Source organism: Schistocerca gregaria, chromosome 1, assembly GCF_023897955.1.
Source record: "Schistocerca gregaria isolate iqSchGreg1 chromosome 1, iqSchGreg1.2, whole genome shotgun sequence".
Classification (NCBI taxonomy): domain Eukaryota; kingdom Metazoa; phylum Arthropoda; class Insecta; order Orthoptera; family Acrididae; genus Schistocerca; species Schistocerca gregaria.
The window spans coordinates 157189364-157206007 of record NC_064920.1 but is presented as its reverse complement, the minus strand read 5'-3'; positions in this window follow the sequence as shown (position 1 = coordinate 157206007).

The window sequence follows — 16644 nt, the reverse complement described above, 5'->3', positions numbered from 1 at the left end:
CCAGTACAAGTGAATACAGAATACTGGACTGGTGGTGGCAGTGGTGGTGGTGGTGTTGGTGGTGGTGGTGGTGGTGGTGGTGGTGTGTGTGTGTGTGTGTGTGTGTGTGTGTGTGTGTGTGTGTGTGTGTCGATATTTCAGTCATGAAGTTCTGTCTCCTCATAGAATTACAAAATGACTGACATGAGATTAAAAATATTAGAAGGTGTACAACTTTACTTCCGTCGCTTTTACCCCAACATTTGAACCTATAATGAAACAAATTGGTTACACATGTATCATTCAAAGTATTTTGCATCGCTGTCCACTACTTTCTCCCATCTTTCGGGCAGTGTACGAATCACGCGTCGAAGAAATTGTTCATCTTTTGAAGCGATCCACGAATCGATCCACTTTGTGACCTTTTCATGAGATCGGAAGTGTTGGTCAGCCAGGCCATGCGCCATTGGTCCAAACAGGTGATAGAGGAACCAATGGAGAATACGTCGGGTGGGGTAGGACTTCCTATTTTAAACTTTCCAAGTACGTTTTGACCTCTTTTTCAACGTGGAGACACAAGAGCGTTATTGTGCTGCAAAATCACTTTATCGTGCCTCTGTATTGCGGCCGTTTGTCTTTTAATGCTCTGCACAAACGCATTAATTGCGTTCGATAACGAGCACCTGTGATTTTTTTCACTTGGATTTAACAAGTCACAGTACACGACGCCGGGCTGGTCCCACCAAATGCAGAGCATGACCTTGGAGCCGTGGATATTCGGTTTGGCCATCGACGTGTGAGCATGGCCAGGATATCCCCATGGCATTTGCGTTTACAGTTATAGTAATGAACGCACTTTTCGTCCCCGGTCACAATGCAATACAGAAATCCCTTCCGTTTATGCCTCTGAAGCAACTGTTCACAAATACGCAAACAACGTTCAACATCTCTTGGTTTTAGCTCACATTGGACCCAAGTTTCTTCTTTCTGAATCATGGCCATAGCTTTGAGACGTTTTGTAATAGGTTACTGTGTCACTCCCAGAAATCTTGCCAATTATTGTTGAGTTTGACGCGAGTCTTCACTCAGCAATGTCTCCAATTCTGCATCTTCGAAAACATTCTCTCTTCCACCTCTATGCCAGTCTACGACGTTAAAATCACCATTCCTAAAGCGTTGAAACCACTCCCGACACGTTCTTTCACTAATAGTGCCCTTACCATACGTTCTTGAGAGCACTGGATGAGACCCAGACTTTTTTTTTCTTCGTATTGAATCAAAACACTAACACCTTCAATAAATGACGAGAATTAGGCTCGTAAACTGACATTTTCGGCCGGCCGAAGTGGCCGTGCGGTTATAGGCGCTGCAGTCTGCAACCGTGAGACCGCTACGGTCGCAGGTTCGAATCCTGCCTCGGGCATGGATGTGTGTGATGTCCTTAGGTTAGTTAGGTTTAACTAGTTCTAAGTTCTAGGGGACTAATAACCTCAGAAGTTGAGTCCCATAGTGCTCAGAGCCATTTTTTTGACATTTTCGGTCAAGAACAACTTTATGATGCAGACACAGATCGACTAATGTTTGAATGCGGTTATGTTGATCGAAGTCCAAGCTAACTGCCTGACGTCTGCGATCTGTTTCTTTAGACTGGTACTTACCGCTGTCACCATCTATCGGCAAACGGTGCAAGCGAAGTTGTACGCCTTGTAATAAAACTCAAGTCTGTGGCTCATGAGAGTGTACTAAAAGTTATTAAGTATTAATAAATCCTAAGTGCGTGGATTCTGAGGATTACAGTATACTGCCGAAACCTATCGACCTAATTAATATGTTTATAGTGTTGGCAAAGGTACTGTGTTTAATTTATCGTAATTTATTGACAAAAATATTATAAGCGAGGTAATACAGGAGTGCTGTACTGACAGTAATGTAGAACTGTTCGGTGACATAATGCCACAGGACACAGAAACGTGAGGCTTAGCGCTCTGGCAGTAGTTGCTCAATCGGATAACGAACCGCTGCTAATGCGTCGACCGTGTACCACACGGGAAGAGATCATCCGTCGCCTCCTCCCACATTCTCTCTGTGGCATTCGATACACCCGCACCGGGTCCAGCAATTACGTGTTCCATTAGCACAGTATAGTTCCGAGAAGAGGGTCCTCGCAATGATACGCTGATCGATCAAAGAAATGGAGCAGCATCTGTATGTCAGTGCAGCAAATAGAAGCGACGTAAGAAAAATACTGATGTAGGTAGACGATTAATATGGGACGGCGCTCTCTGCGACCATGCTGATGGAAATAGCGCAGTGGCTCTGCATCAGAAGACCTCTTGATGTTGTATCTGTTTGGTACCGGAATGTCGAGGTGATTACATCTGGTACGATACTTCTGCATGTTTTGGACGAATAACAACATTTAATTTTAGAGGATTAGACTACTTAACAAAAGCTTCACACTAAAAACGCAAGCCACTATTGACACGTCACATGTGTTTATGGAGGATGACGTGTGAACCTACTTTGACAAGAATGTCCTTTATTATGCATTGCTGAAGGACCCTGGCAGGTTGTTTACTCTGACGGGAATGCAAAGTATTAAACTATGAACATTTTGACTGGTCATGACCAAACTCATCACTAATATACACACAGACTCTCTATAGCTGTGAGACATGTTGGTTTCCTATGCGAGCTTAGTTTCACTACAGAAAAGATCCATTCCTGTAGATGGAGAATGATGGATGTACATGTAGGCTGCTGGGTGTGACCAGACGCTGTGTGACGTAAGGCACATCTGGTACCACTAATTGATTCCCTCTCCCCGTCTTTCCCGGTTCCATTTGCGAATGGCACGTCGGAAGAGTGATTTTCGGTAAACCTCATTGATTTATCGAATTTTCTCGTTGTGGTCATTTATCGAGAAGTTCACTACCCTCCAAAGGTTTTGAAACACCTAGCAATTATAGACACCGGAAAGGAAATACAGTATAAAAATGCATTTTGTTGTTCTACAAATGTTTATTAAGCTCAAATAATACACAGGAAGATGCTACAATTAAATTTTCGATTCCTCAAAATAGCCACCCTTTGCTTTCATCACTGCTTTGCACACTCTCGGCATGTGCTGCGTCAGTTTTGCCAAGGTTTCAGTTGGATTTAATCTCCATTCTTGCTGCAGAACGTCCCACAATTGTGACCCACTCATGATTTCCCGTTTTCGGATCCTCCTGTCCAATTCATCCCATAGCAGCTCGATTGGGTTACAATCAGGGAACCGAGGCGGCCATTCCATGTTTTTCAATATTTTACGAACCTGTAGAGACTTCACATAGTTCTGACACAAGCCAGACGTGTGTTTGTCTTGCTGCAAGACAAACTCTTTACCAATCACAGGCAAAACCAGATGTCTAAACGTATTGCTGGAGAATGGCATGATAATCCTTTATGCTCAGTGTTCCATGTATTTTCACCAAATCTCCGACTTTATTCCCACCAAAGGGTTCCCATACCATCACAGAACAACCACCACGCCTTACAGTTGGAACTAGGCACTGAGGATTCAAGCGTTCATGGGGTAAGCGGCGTACCAATTGACGGCGTTTACTTCCAAATATTTCGAATTTGAATTCATCAGTGAATAAGACTCTTTCCCAATCCCCCGCTGTCCATTGTTGGAGTGTCTTAGCCCACCCAAGCCTTTTCTTCTTGTTAACAGGGAACAACAGTGGTTTCCTTGTTGCTACATAACCGCGGAGGTTGTTGTCTGTCAGGCGTCGTCTCGCTGTTGACTCACTCACCGGTGTGTACCCCCGTTCGTTTAGTTCAGCAGTCAATTCACAGACAGTTTTTAATCTGTTACGTTTACTGGTCACTACCAAATACTTTTCCTGGCGTTCTGATATTTTCCTGGGCGCTCCATAGTGAGGGCGATCTCCATAGGAACCTGTTTCTCGATGCCGGTGTATGGTTCTGACCACTCCGCTGATGGAAGTATCTGTTTCTTTGCTATTTGTCGGACACTATTGTATTTTTGGTGAAAGTGATCATCATTACCCGTGATTCATAAGGAACCTGGCACTTTGAGGCCACTTTCAATTACTTTCGTGGCGTGTTATATCTTTATGCTAACGCAGCTACAGCTGAACAGAAATGTAAACAACGTACCTCTACACAGCCATGCGGTCTACTCGCGACAGCTGGCGTGTTTAGTAGTAACATTTGGACAGGTAACTTCGGTTTTACATTAAACGGAGCAATACTAGTCTGTTCCAATATGTATGTAAATGTACAATAATTAAGTGTACAATACTGTACGTGTCATTATTAACCGTTATTTGAGCTTTCTATTACGTCTTCTAATCAATAACACACATAGATCACTTTCATCTTGCACTGTTGTAATACACAGCATGGTGTTTCAAAAGTGTGGAGGGCAGTGTATGTGAGAGTACGTAATACACTGTTCCACTCTTCCCGGAATGTACTCACCCGGAATTTCAATAGTTAATCCCTCCATGATGCACAACGATTCTCTTGTAGCGTCTGCCAAAGGAGTTTGTTGAGCATGTCTGTAATGCTCTCGCGCCAACTGAACGACCCCATGACAAAACGGCTGCTCTTTGTAGCATCTTCTGTGTCTGTTCTATTAATCGTACCTGCTGCGGGCCCCATACTGATGAGAAATATTCAATAGTCGGTTCAACAAGTGTTTAATAAGCCACGTCTTACTTGTGTGACCAACACATTCTTGTCTTCCAGTGAATCTCGTCAAAAGGGACTTTGCATCGTAATCAGAATAGCACAGGCACTGCAATATGGTATTTACGTGCCGATACCGGGCAAGAGCCTTTCAAGTACAACGTCTGACCTGTACAGAAATATTGATAATGGATGTACGAGTACAGGTCGTAGATGCATGAGATGCATGACTGACGACATATGGAAGCATGGAGAGCCTAATATGTGATGGTGCGCTTCGGTGGTGGGAGAGGAAAGACATCGTGGCCGCTGACTGTCTCCTTAAAAAAGAAAAAAAAAGGGCACGGCGGCCGCTCGCGATAAGCGGGAAATACAGGTTCGAGTCCCGGGCACGCAAATATTTTCATTGTCGTCATTCCATTCTACAGCTGATAGTTGTGCTTATTCAAAACTGCGGATTCATGTAATGCATTCTTGTCTGTGGCTTATATGAGGGTGCTCTGGAGGGGAAGTTATTTGGTTGCAATATGGTTTGGTGTTACTTCAGGATCTTTGCGAGTAGGGAGTGGAATTCCTCCCAGTTTGCTTCAGAAATTTCATGCTTCTCTGCTTGACCTCTTAACATCAGGATTCTCGGTTTTTTCTTTGAACCATTCTGTACGAGATGTATCAAGACGTTCTAGCATTTCCTTAGCAATTACTCAGTCATTGGTGCCTCGATAGTATTGACAAAGTTCTTCACAGTCATTATTCTATACTGGACTCGTATTCGGGAGGACGACGGTTCAAACCTGCCTCCGGCTATCCTGCTTTAGGTTTTCCGTTATTTCCGCAAATCGCTTCAGGGAAGTGCCGGGTGGTTCCTTTGAAAGGGGGCGGCCGATTTCCTTCTCCATGCTTCCCTAATCGTATGGGATCGATGACCTCGCTGTCTGGTTACCCCCCCCCCCCCCTCCCCGCCACAGACCAACGAACTAACCAACCTGGAATGTATTCGTTCCGCAATCCTCAAGGCATGCCAAATTTTTTCCTTTCGATAAAACTGCTCCGACGAATCTATCATAATTTTCACTTAATGGGACGATATACCTCATCAATTTATCAAATTATAAGATCGCAAGAAGATTAAACTGGTTCTAAGGAACAGAAAGATGACAATACGCGAAATACTGCTAGACGTTAGAAGCAGAGTGGCACCACCTACCGCTGGTACACCTTACTGGAAGTTCCGTTGATGGGCCGAGAAGTTCTCTTTACCCCTGCCTGACACCGTGAATTCCATCGGGTAGAGCTTGAACCAGCTTAGACATTGCGTTACATTTTATGTCCATCTGTCACACACCTGTTTGTGGGGATTTCTTCTGCGGCTACATCTCCGTGGACCTGGTTAATGGTCGCGGGAAGCAGGATAAGATCCATAGCTTTCCAACGCATGGAATTATGGAGTGAGTGTGGGGGGGGGGGGGCGGGGGGGGGGGGGAAGGGGCGAGCGGAGGGAGGTGTCGGTACACATGCAACAGCAGGGGTTACTAATATTTTCCAAAACTTCGAGGGTAGGAATTGCATTTTCCAGGGCTCATACCACTGGTTCTATGAGTGATAGATAGTGTTAAGTGTCTTGGATAGCCCGTGGGCTAGGGACCATTTGTATACCCAATAAACGGATCATCAGACTCTAACTATCCAACAGTTTAGGGTCAAAAACTGATTATACTCTCTTGTTCCGGCTTAGGTAAATGTAGCAAGTCGGTTGGTTCACACGCCAAAATGTTTGGGAAAATTTTTAGTGGTCCTGAGGGAGGTAGAAAGATACAGATAGTACACTACTTCTGTCTCTGAGTCTTTTAAACAGGAGTGTATTCGCTTTCTTTGTGGTGCATTAGGAGCATTTTTCCTGAGGTTGAATATGACAGCTTCACTGATTTGGTATTTGGGAGCTGAATTCTCGCTAATCTGTGGCAAGAATGGTAAATCCTCTTGTCGTAAGCTTTATGACCAGGCTATCAAATGGTGCATTCCGGCATGTTAGTGCATGACCCAGAACTTCAGTTCACACCACACAAGTCTTGAGAAAGATAAAGAATCCTTGACTGGTATACAACGCCCACTGATTTATCACTCATAAAGCATGCGATGGGAAGACCTATATTTTCCTCGCGATGACATTCAGTTGCAGTTTTATTCCATGTGAAATACTAAGGGACAAAATTACACATACACCCATGCCCGAGGGAGAAATGGTTCAAATGGCCCTGAGCACCATGGGACCTAACATCTGAGGTCATCAGTTCCCTAGAACTTTGAACTACTTAAACCAAGCCAACCTAAGAACATCACACACATCCATGCCCGAGGCCGGATTCGAACCTGCGACCGTAGCGGTAGCGCGGTTCCAGACTAAAGCACATAGAACCGCTCGTCCACCCCGGCCGGCAAGATTGGAACACTTCAGGTTCAGAAGAAGCAGAGGTGGAGGACAAATACAGGGAAAAAACTGGAAGCAGCTATTGCTGTTGTAGAAATGGAGAAGGCTTCTGATAATGTGCGGGTGAATAATATGGTTTCCATCGTTAGACTTTGTCTCATCAGGTATGCGGCAGAAGGAAATCTTTTTACTTTACATGAAGCGGATTGTAGTATTCGGAAGAGATGGAATCGTATAAGAGGATAAAATCAACTAATGTGTGAGAGGCAGTAACCTCATTGTTAAAATTTATAATTTATTTTATGTGGAAGACTCAGTGATGGAAGTAAAGCACTATCTCCATGGGGCAATTGCTTGTCACAGACGGTAAGGAGACATATTAGCAACGTTTGCGTAACGCAGAATGTCTTTATGTCAAAAGAAACAGCTGCTAACTGTATGTTGCGGAATATGGGCAGTAGGGGACACAGAAACAGAACGAGTAAAGGCCTTTGAAATTGGTGTTACTGGACTACAGGTAAATAACTAGTGGAGTCAAGGTGAAAAGAAATGGAATCGTTTAGCACCGAGTCAACATGATAAATCCCTGATAAAGAATATTCACTGGAGAGGCAGAAAAGTTGAGCCAATAAACCTACAGGGGTTGTTAATAAAAATTGTACGAGTAGCAGCGCAGAGCTAGATACGAATACAGCGGCTAGGCAGAAACAGGGTGAAAAGCATTCAAGAGGGTTGCAGTATAGACCGTGTTGGAAAATAACTTTTAAAATAAAAATTCGGTAGTTGCCCTTCACGGGATAATTGGCACTGAATTTAGTCAATCATGCCTTTGAGCGTATTCAAGCTGTGCGTCAGAGACGGTGCTGCCAAACGCGTTCTTCGTTTGCTTTCACAAAACCGAACAAAAGAGCTATGCAAAAATAGGACATGGGACGCTAATAATGATCGAACACGAGCGAAAGGCTGATCAGTCTTGTGCGCTATCAGCTACGCTATGAGAACAAACAGGAGTAATTGTATCTGTCGGGCCGCTTGAATTTGCGCGCGCAGGCGCCTGATTGGTTAATTTCAATGCTAGTCAGCTCGCGCAACGTATCGGATTCTTTCAACAAATATTTCTCAGCACAACCTAGCCTGCAACATTCTTACATGCTCTTCATGCTGTTTTTGACCATCCTGTATAAGGCAGATTGCTGACGCATGATGCAGCAGTTACGTTTTCGACATTAACAATGATTTTTTTTTATGTTGTGCTGTTAACACTGGTTACGTTAATTACTATGTGACTGCACTTCATTAAGTACTCGCTTATATATTCTTATCACCTACAGTTTCAATATTCATGTTCACTATTCATCTTCATATAGTAGTCGCTCTTCATTCACGAAACACACATTATGATATAATTACAATTTTATATGGTTATGAAATATGGAAAATTACGATCTTAAATAAGTTCCTGTATCTCAGAAATTATCAAAATTATGAAACTGAAAATAGAATAGCGAACTACTATAGCTATTTGACAACGTTGTGTAAAATTTTATTACAATCGGTGTTCTGGGACAGGCGAGGTAGAGTAAGAGTTTGGTGTGTATTTTAAGGACTTGAAACGCGCTCACTCTGCGGAACGATAGACAACGCCTGCATACAGAGGTAAGAAGCCTCGCGGGCACATAATAACACACGCAGCACACTACGGCGTCAACAGATTATAGTTACGATACAAATTATGCTGAAATCAAAAATGCTGGTTACATGTGTCACGACCCCTGCAGCAAACCCACCATAGCTTCCACGTCCGTAAAAAGAACGACTTTAAAAAGTGAGCATTCAGAATCAAAGTGTAATTTTAATTTATTTTCTACGTCTCATGGACTTACTGAAATCATTTCCATATCATGGTCGGCCCGAAACTAATGTGGTGAGTAGGTATCCTTTCTTTTAAAGGCGCTATCCGCATCGCAGATACGTTTTACAAAGAGTTTAGAACCACGGAACGTCTGTGATGAACAGGAATAGGAGCAACCAATAGTGTTACTGACTTTTAAGTTGAGAGTAAACTTTTCAATTAAGAGCGGGGATAAGTTGTAACGAACAGTGCTTGTTGTGAACAGTGTTAATTTGGCTAATTCAGAACAAAACGGTCGTGTTACTAAATACGAGGGAGGGCAGTTTCATAACATGGTTGACGGAGAGCAACTTAATTCGGCAGTTAGTTTTGATTTACCTAAAACAAGTTCAACACCGGAGGTTATCCAGCAAACAGAAACTGCTATTGTCAGTAAAGACTCTATGTCTCAGTTGTTAGAAGCAATCAGAAATGTTCATGAGGAAAATAGACAGGTGCGTGTAGAAACAAGAGCCTTTCATGAGGAAAATAGAAAGGCGCGTGAGGAAATAAAAAAATTTTGAAACAAAAAAGTGCTATCAGGAAATCAAACATTATTATCGGACACCAACTAATGCCATTAGATATTTGCGAACGAAACTCACAAGCTCATTTGAACGAAAGCATGATGAGCTCCGAAAAGAATGTCAAGAAGCACATGAGGCCATTACATATCTTAAAATACAAGTTAATGGACGGTGTAGGCAAAACGGAAGATGCTGTTAGCAAAGTTAATAACAAAGTTAAGGCTCAAGATGACGAAATCGTCAAAATTAAAAGTTCTTGTAAAATCAACAAGGAGGCGATAATTAAGATGGTTAACGGCGTACAAACGCGATGTGATGAACTAAGTCATGAGGTAGATGAGATACTACAAAAGATAACAACCAACGACACACAGTCAAAAGGAATTGATTAAGAAATTTTGCGTAATGAAATTGATGCAGTATTACGGGAAGCAGATAGCAATATTGTTGGTTTCACTCCAGTAATTGTTGACAGTGGACTGAGCGCTCGAAAATTTCATGACTATGAACCGCAACAAGGCATCCACGCAGCTGCGTTCATTAAACAATACAAAGTTGAGTTTTCAAGGCATTATACGGAACGAACTAGAATTGATACTTGCGTCACTCACATGAAGTGTGAGGCACATATATGGGGTATAAGTGTACCCGACAATTACGCCAAGTATGAAAAAGTTGAAACAGCATTTTTGAGCAAATGTTGGTCAGAAGAGAAAGAATGGAATGTAAAATCAAAAATTCTCACACCGGGAAAAAATTACAAGTCACGGACGATCGAAAGTGTTTGCTCGCCGAGACGATGAGAGACACAGAAGAAACGGATACAATGTACAAGACGAATTCAGGTCGAATCATCCGCCGAAACGGCCACACAATTACAGTGTTGTGGTTGGCAGGAGAGCCAACTGTGTTCCTAAAGGAGGCCGAAATGCACGCGTTTCAGCTCACGCAGTCTGACGTGAGGTCTGGAACATGACAAGGGAATTAGAATTGAGAAAAACGGACGTAGCTGGTGGAATACTTAACTTTAATCCATCAAAGGATAACGTCGCTCTTTATGGTACATGATTCACAATATCAATAGTACGGATACTGGCGCCTTGCTAGGTCGTAGCAAATAAAGTAGCTGAAGGCTATGCTAGTTATCGTCTCGGCAAATGAGAGCGTAGAAGTCAGTGAACCATCGCTAGCAAAGTCGGCTGTACATCTGGGGCGAGTGCTAGGAAGTCTCTCTAGACCTGCCGTGTGGCAGCGCTCGGTCTACAATCACTGATAGTGGCGACACGCGGGTCCGACGTATACTACAGGACCGCGGCCGATTTAAAGGCTACCACCTAGCAAGTGTGGTGTCTGGCGGTGACACCACAGACAGAGGGCAGTATCGATCGCCACAACGTGCAAGAAGCCGCGATCGCAGTCAGCGAGATTCTGAACAGTTAAACTAAGCGAAGTTTCGGAGATGACCCGCTCCGAGACTCTGTCACAGGAACAAGGGTCGGATATTAAGATAAATGCCTTAAAGTGTGAACATATAAATGACGTCAAAGAGGATTTGTGCCGAGAAGATGAAGAAACTAATAAAGGAATTCTGATGCCATTTGAAGAAGTATGCACTAATTGATATAGCTAGCGAGTCACTTGCCATTGCTGAAAATCTGTTTTGCCAGCCTCTGGTGGCCGAGCATTTCTAGGCGCTTCAGTCTGGAACGGCGCGAGCGCTACGGTCGCAGGTTCGAATTCTGCCTCGGGCATGGATGTGTGTGATGTCCTTAGGTTACTTAGGTTTAAGTAGTTCTAAGTTCTAGGGGACTGATGACCTCTGATGTTAAGTCTCATAGTGCTCAGAGCTATTTGAACCATATTTTTTTTAAATCTATTAGCCCAATTAAACAATAGTGTAGCCATTCCCACATTTCCTGTTGACGGCGTACATATTGTCAGTGCAGTTGGAAACCGAAGGAAACCAATTAAAGGACTGTCATTACTAAGATTTCGTATTCAAGGGGACGAATATGAGTAGAGTGTGTTAATCGTTAGTTCTCTTAATGTTGGATTAGTTCTCGGAGTTGATTGGTTGTCAGAGATGGGATGCAGTCTTAATTTTGAGGAGAGTTGTCTGCGGACGAGGAAAGATAATGAAGAAAGAAGAATTGTATTTAAGGGTGTTATTATGAATGATGATAAGGACTCTGCGGACATGAAGATAAGAATGATGAGTTATAGAGGAGAAGATGAAACTCTAAAGAATTCAGAGAACTGCGCTAAGCTGCGAGAGATTGGTGCGTTGGTAGATTTGACTGAAACCCACGACAAGAACGGAGGGTACTACTAAGATGCTACGTCGACATATTTTCAAAGATACTGGGATTAATAAAAGGGTGCGTTTGTAAAATTAAAGTAAAGGATCATGAATCATTCCGCAGTAAGTCATACTCGATACCATTTGCAAAAAGGGAAGCTGTTAAGAAGGAAATTCAGAGGATGTTGAATAATCAAATAATTGAACGCTCGGATAGCGAATAGTCAAACGCAATACGTGCTGTAGCAAAGAAGGATGGCACAGTTCGCATTGTTCTTGACGCCTGTGCAACGAATCGCATAATTTTACCACAGCGTGATCAGCCAGAAAATCTGGAGTTTTTGTTGTAAAGATTCAAAGGAGTCAAATACCTAACTAGCCTTGATTTAACTAGTGTTTACTGGCAATTACTGCTATAAGAGAATAGTAGAAAGTATACAGCATTTATTTATGATGGGAGAAGTTACCAATTTCAGAGAATGCCTCTTGGTCTTTCGATTTCTTCAGCGGCTTTTATGATAGCACTAGATAAAGTTTTAGGCGGAGATTTGTTGAAACCTGTAACGCTTTATGTGGAAGATATTTTGATTAGCACAGCTTTATGGGAGGAACTTTTGGAAATTATTCATCAGATACATGAAGCATTTAGGAATGCTGAAGTGACTGTTAACCTGGAAAAATCGGAATTCGCTAAGTTGCAAATTAAATTCCTTGGGCATTTCATTTCGTCAGAGGGATTGAAACGGATCCAACAAAAATGGACACAGTGAGAAATTATCCGTCACCCAAATGCCGTAAGCAACTTCTGTAATTTTTATCGTCGTTTTCTTTCTGGATGCTGCTTTCTTCTCCTGTCTAAATGGAATTGCTGAGAAATGATGCTATATGGAAATGGACTCATGAACACCAGAAAGCGTTTGATTTAATAAAAAAACTAACTGTGTGAAGTGCCTATCCTTCACCTCCCTGATTACCCTTCATCACCCTGATTTAAGTAAAAAGTTTTATCTTGGGACCGATTCAAGTGGTTATGTTCTTGGCGCGGAATTATAGCAAGTAATTGAAGTCAATGGAGTTATTGAACGTAATACTACTGCATTTGCGAGTCGCGCACTCACGAGCTGGGAGCGAAAATATCCTGTCACGGAAAGAGAAGCACTTTCCTTCGTTTGGAGTTTCGAAAAGTTTAGTTTTTATCTATTTGGAAAGCATACTGTCGTAGTGACAGACCACAAAGCATTATCATTCTTGATGAGTTTTAAATTGATGCACGAGAGGCTAATCCGGTGGTCGTTAATGCTTCAGCAATACAGTTTTGAGATTCAGTAAATACCAGGAAAGCAGAACGTCGTGCCGGATGCACTGTCAAGTCTATCAGAAGAACAAGATTCAGTAAATGTTGCGCATACACGCCAGGAAGATATAAGGATTCACTTAATGCGAGGTGTCGAAGGCGAGCGTCATATACGAAAGAGTCTGCGGAACATCAAACAGGAACAGGACGCAGACGAAGTATTCAGGATGGTTAAAGAAAAATATGATGATCCGAATGCCGAGGGTAGTGACAAGATAATTCAATACTATTCAAGACAAGATGGCATCCATTACCGGCGAAACAACTTGAATTGTGATCATTGGAGGCTATGTATACAAAAACATGTTGTGCACGAATTAATAAAATACGTACACGTCAGCTATGCTCAGTTTGGGGCACGTACATGTATACTAACATTGCAAGAGAACGGCATCTTCGATAACATGGCACGAAAAGTAGGATAAATTCTAAAATCTTGCAACCTCTGTCAAAAAAGCTAAAGTGTCTACAAGTCAGCACAAAGGCTTCATGCGTAGCATTATACCTCAAAACCCTTGAGAGATTTCAGCTCTCGATCTCTATGGACCGCTACCCACATCAAAAGGAAATTTTACTGAAATTGTGATAGATGTCTTTTCGAAATTTTTTCGCCTTTACCCACTCAGGTAAGCCAACAGTAAGATCATAATCAAGAAACTCAGGGAAGAATACTTGGTAAATACTGTCAAGCCAGAGTGCATTTTATCGGACAATGGTCCACATGTTTGGCCACTCCTACGGAAAGATTTTTTTAGTGATGAAGGTATTCGGCACATTGCCATTGGTACAGAGCCGAGTGGAGGGTCTAAATCAGAGGCTAAGACGGTTCTGTGACCGTGTAGGGTGCAGATTTCTCGACTCGCGTCATAGGGTGGTGGGATTTCGGGTTCCGCTAAATAGGTCAGGTGTCCACTACACACATGAGGCAGGTACGCTGGTAGCAGGGGCTGTGTGGTGTGGACTGCTCGGTTTTTTTGGTTATACAGTCTCGGGAAAGATCAAAAAGGACTCCAGTCTCAAAGGGTACAGTGCAAAGAAACGACGAAAATCGACCAAGCAACAGTCGGTATTGTAGTTGTAAATGTGTGTTGGAAAAGTACCAGAGCTTCAATCACTGATAGAAAGCACTGAAGCTGAAATCGTTATAGGAACAGAAAGCTGGCTAAAGCCAAATTCAGCCGAAATTTTTACAGAGTCGCAAACTGTGTTCAGAAAAGACAGATTAAATAAAGTGGGTGGTGGTGTGTTTACGTCTGTTGGTAGTAGTTTATCTTGTAGTGAAGTTGATAGTTCTTACTAACTACTATGTGTAGAGGTTATACTCAACAACCGTACCAAAATAATAATTGGCTCCTTCTACCGACCCGCTGACTCAGATGATAAATAGTTCAATGGTTCAAAGAAAACTTGTATATCTTTACAAATTAGTAACCCACTCACGCAGTTACAATCGGTGGAGGCTTCAATCCACCCTCGATTTGTTGGCGAAAATACATGTTCAAAGCCGGTGGTAAACAGAAAACATCTTCCGAAATTGAACTAAATGCTTTCTCTAAGAATTGCTTTCAACAATTAGTTCATGAGCCCACAGGAATTGTAAATGTTTGCGAAGACACACTTAACCTCTTAGCCACAAATAATCCTGATCTGATAGAGAGCGTCATGACGGATACAGGGATTAGTGAACACAAGATCATTGTTGCGAGGCTCAAATCCATATCAGCCAAAACCACTATCAATAAACGCAAAATATGTCTATTCCAAACAGCAGATAAAAATTTACTTGATGCCTTCCTAAGAGAGAGTCTCTATTCCTTCCAAGCTAATTACGTAAGTGTAAACCAGATACGGCTCCAATTCAAAGATCGACGGCAATAGATAGATTCATACCGCATAAGTTAATAAGAGATGGGACTGATCGACCATGGTACACAAAACGCGTCATAACACTGTTGCAGAAGCAACTAAAAAAGCATGCCAAATTCGGAAGAACGCAAAATCACCAAGACTGGCTAATTTTCACAGAAGATCGAAATTTAGTGCGGACGTAAATGCGAGATGCTTTTAATAGTTTCCACAATGAAACATAGTCTCAAAATATGGTCGAAAACCCAAAGAGATTCTGGCCGTATGTACACTAGTGTCAAAATTCAGGCAATATCGTTACTGTGCGATAGCGATGGAAATATTTCCGATGATAGTGACACTAAAGCGTAGTTACTAAATACAGTTTTCCGTAATTCCTTCACGAAAGAAGACGAAGTAAGTATTCCAGAATTCGAAACCAGAACAGGTGTTAGCATGAGTGACATAAAAGTAGCTATCTTAGGTGCTGAGAAACAACTCAAATCACTTAATAAAGGCAAGTCTTCCGGTCCAGATGGTATACCAGTCAGGTTCCTTTCAGAGTATGCAGACACAATAGCGCCTTTCTTAGCAATTATGTACAACCGCTCACTTGGTTCAAATGGTTCAAATAGCTCTGAGCACTATGGGACTTAACTTCTATGGTCATCAGTCCCCTAGAACTTACAGCTACTTAAACCTAACTAACCTAAGGACATCACACAACACCCGATCATCACGAGGCAGAGAAAATCCCTGACCCCTCCGGGAATCGATCCCGGGAACCCGGGTGCGGGAAGCGAGAACGCTACCGCACGACCACGAGTTGCGTACAACCGTGCACTTGACGAAAGGTCTATTCCGAAAGACAGGAAAGTAGCACAGGTCACACCAATATTCAAGAAAGGAAATAGGAGTAACCCATTGAATTACAGACCCATATCACTGACCTCAATTTGCAGTAGGAGTTTATAGCATATACTGTACTACACTATGAATTACCTTTAAGTAAATTCTTATTCATACTTAACCAACACGAATTCAGAAAATTTCGTTCTTGTGCAACACAGCTAGCTCTTTATTCCCATGAAGTAATGAGTGCTGTCGACTAGGGATCTCAGATCGATTCCATACTCCTACATTTCCAGAAGTGTTCCTCACAAGCGACTATTAACCAAATTCATGGGTATTTAGTATAGTCTCAGTTGTGTGACTGGATTCGTGATTTCCTCTCAGAGAGGTCACAGTTCGTAGCGATATACTATAAATCATGAAGTAGAACAGAAATCTGGCATTCCGAAAGGTAGTGTCGCAGGCCCTCTGCTGTTCCTGATTTACATAAATGATCTGGGTGATAATCTGAACAGCCCCGTTAGATTGTTTGCAGATGACACTGTGATTTACCGCCTAGTAAAATCATCAGACGATCAATTCCAATTACAAAATGATCTAGAGAGAATTTCGCTATGGTGCGAAAAGTGGCAATTGGCACTAAACAAAGAAATGTGCGAGGTCATCCATATGGGTACAAAAAGAAATCCGATAAATTTTGGGTATACGATAAATCGCTCAAATCTAAGGGCGGTCAATTCGACTAAATACCTTGGAATTGCAATTACGGGC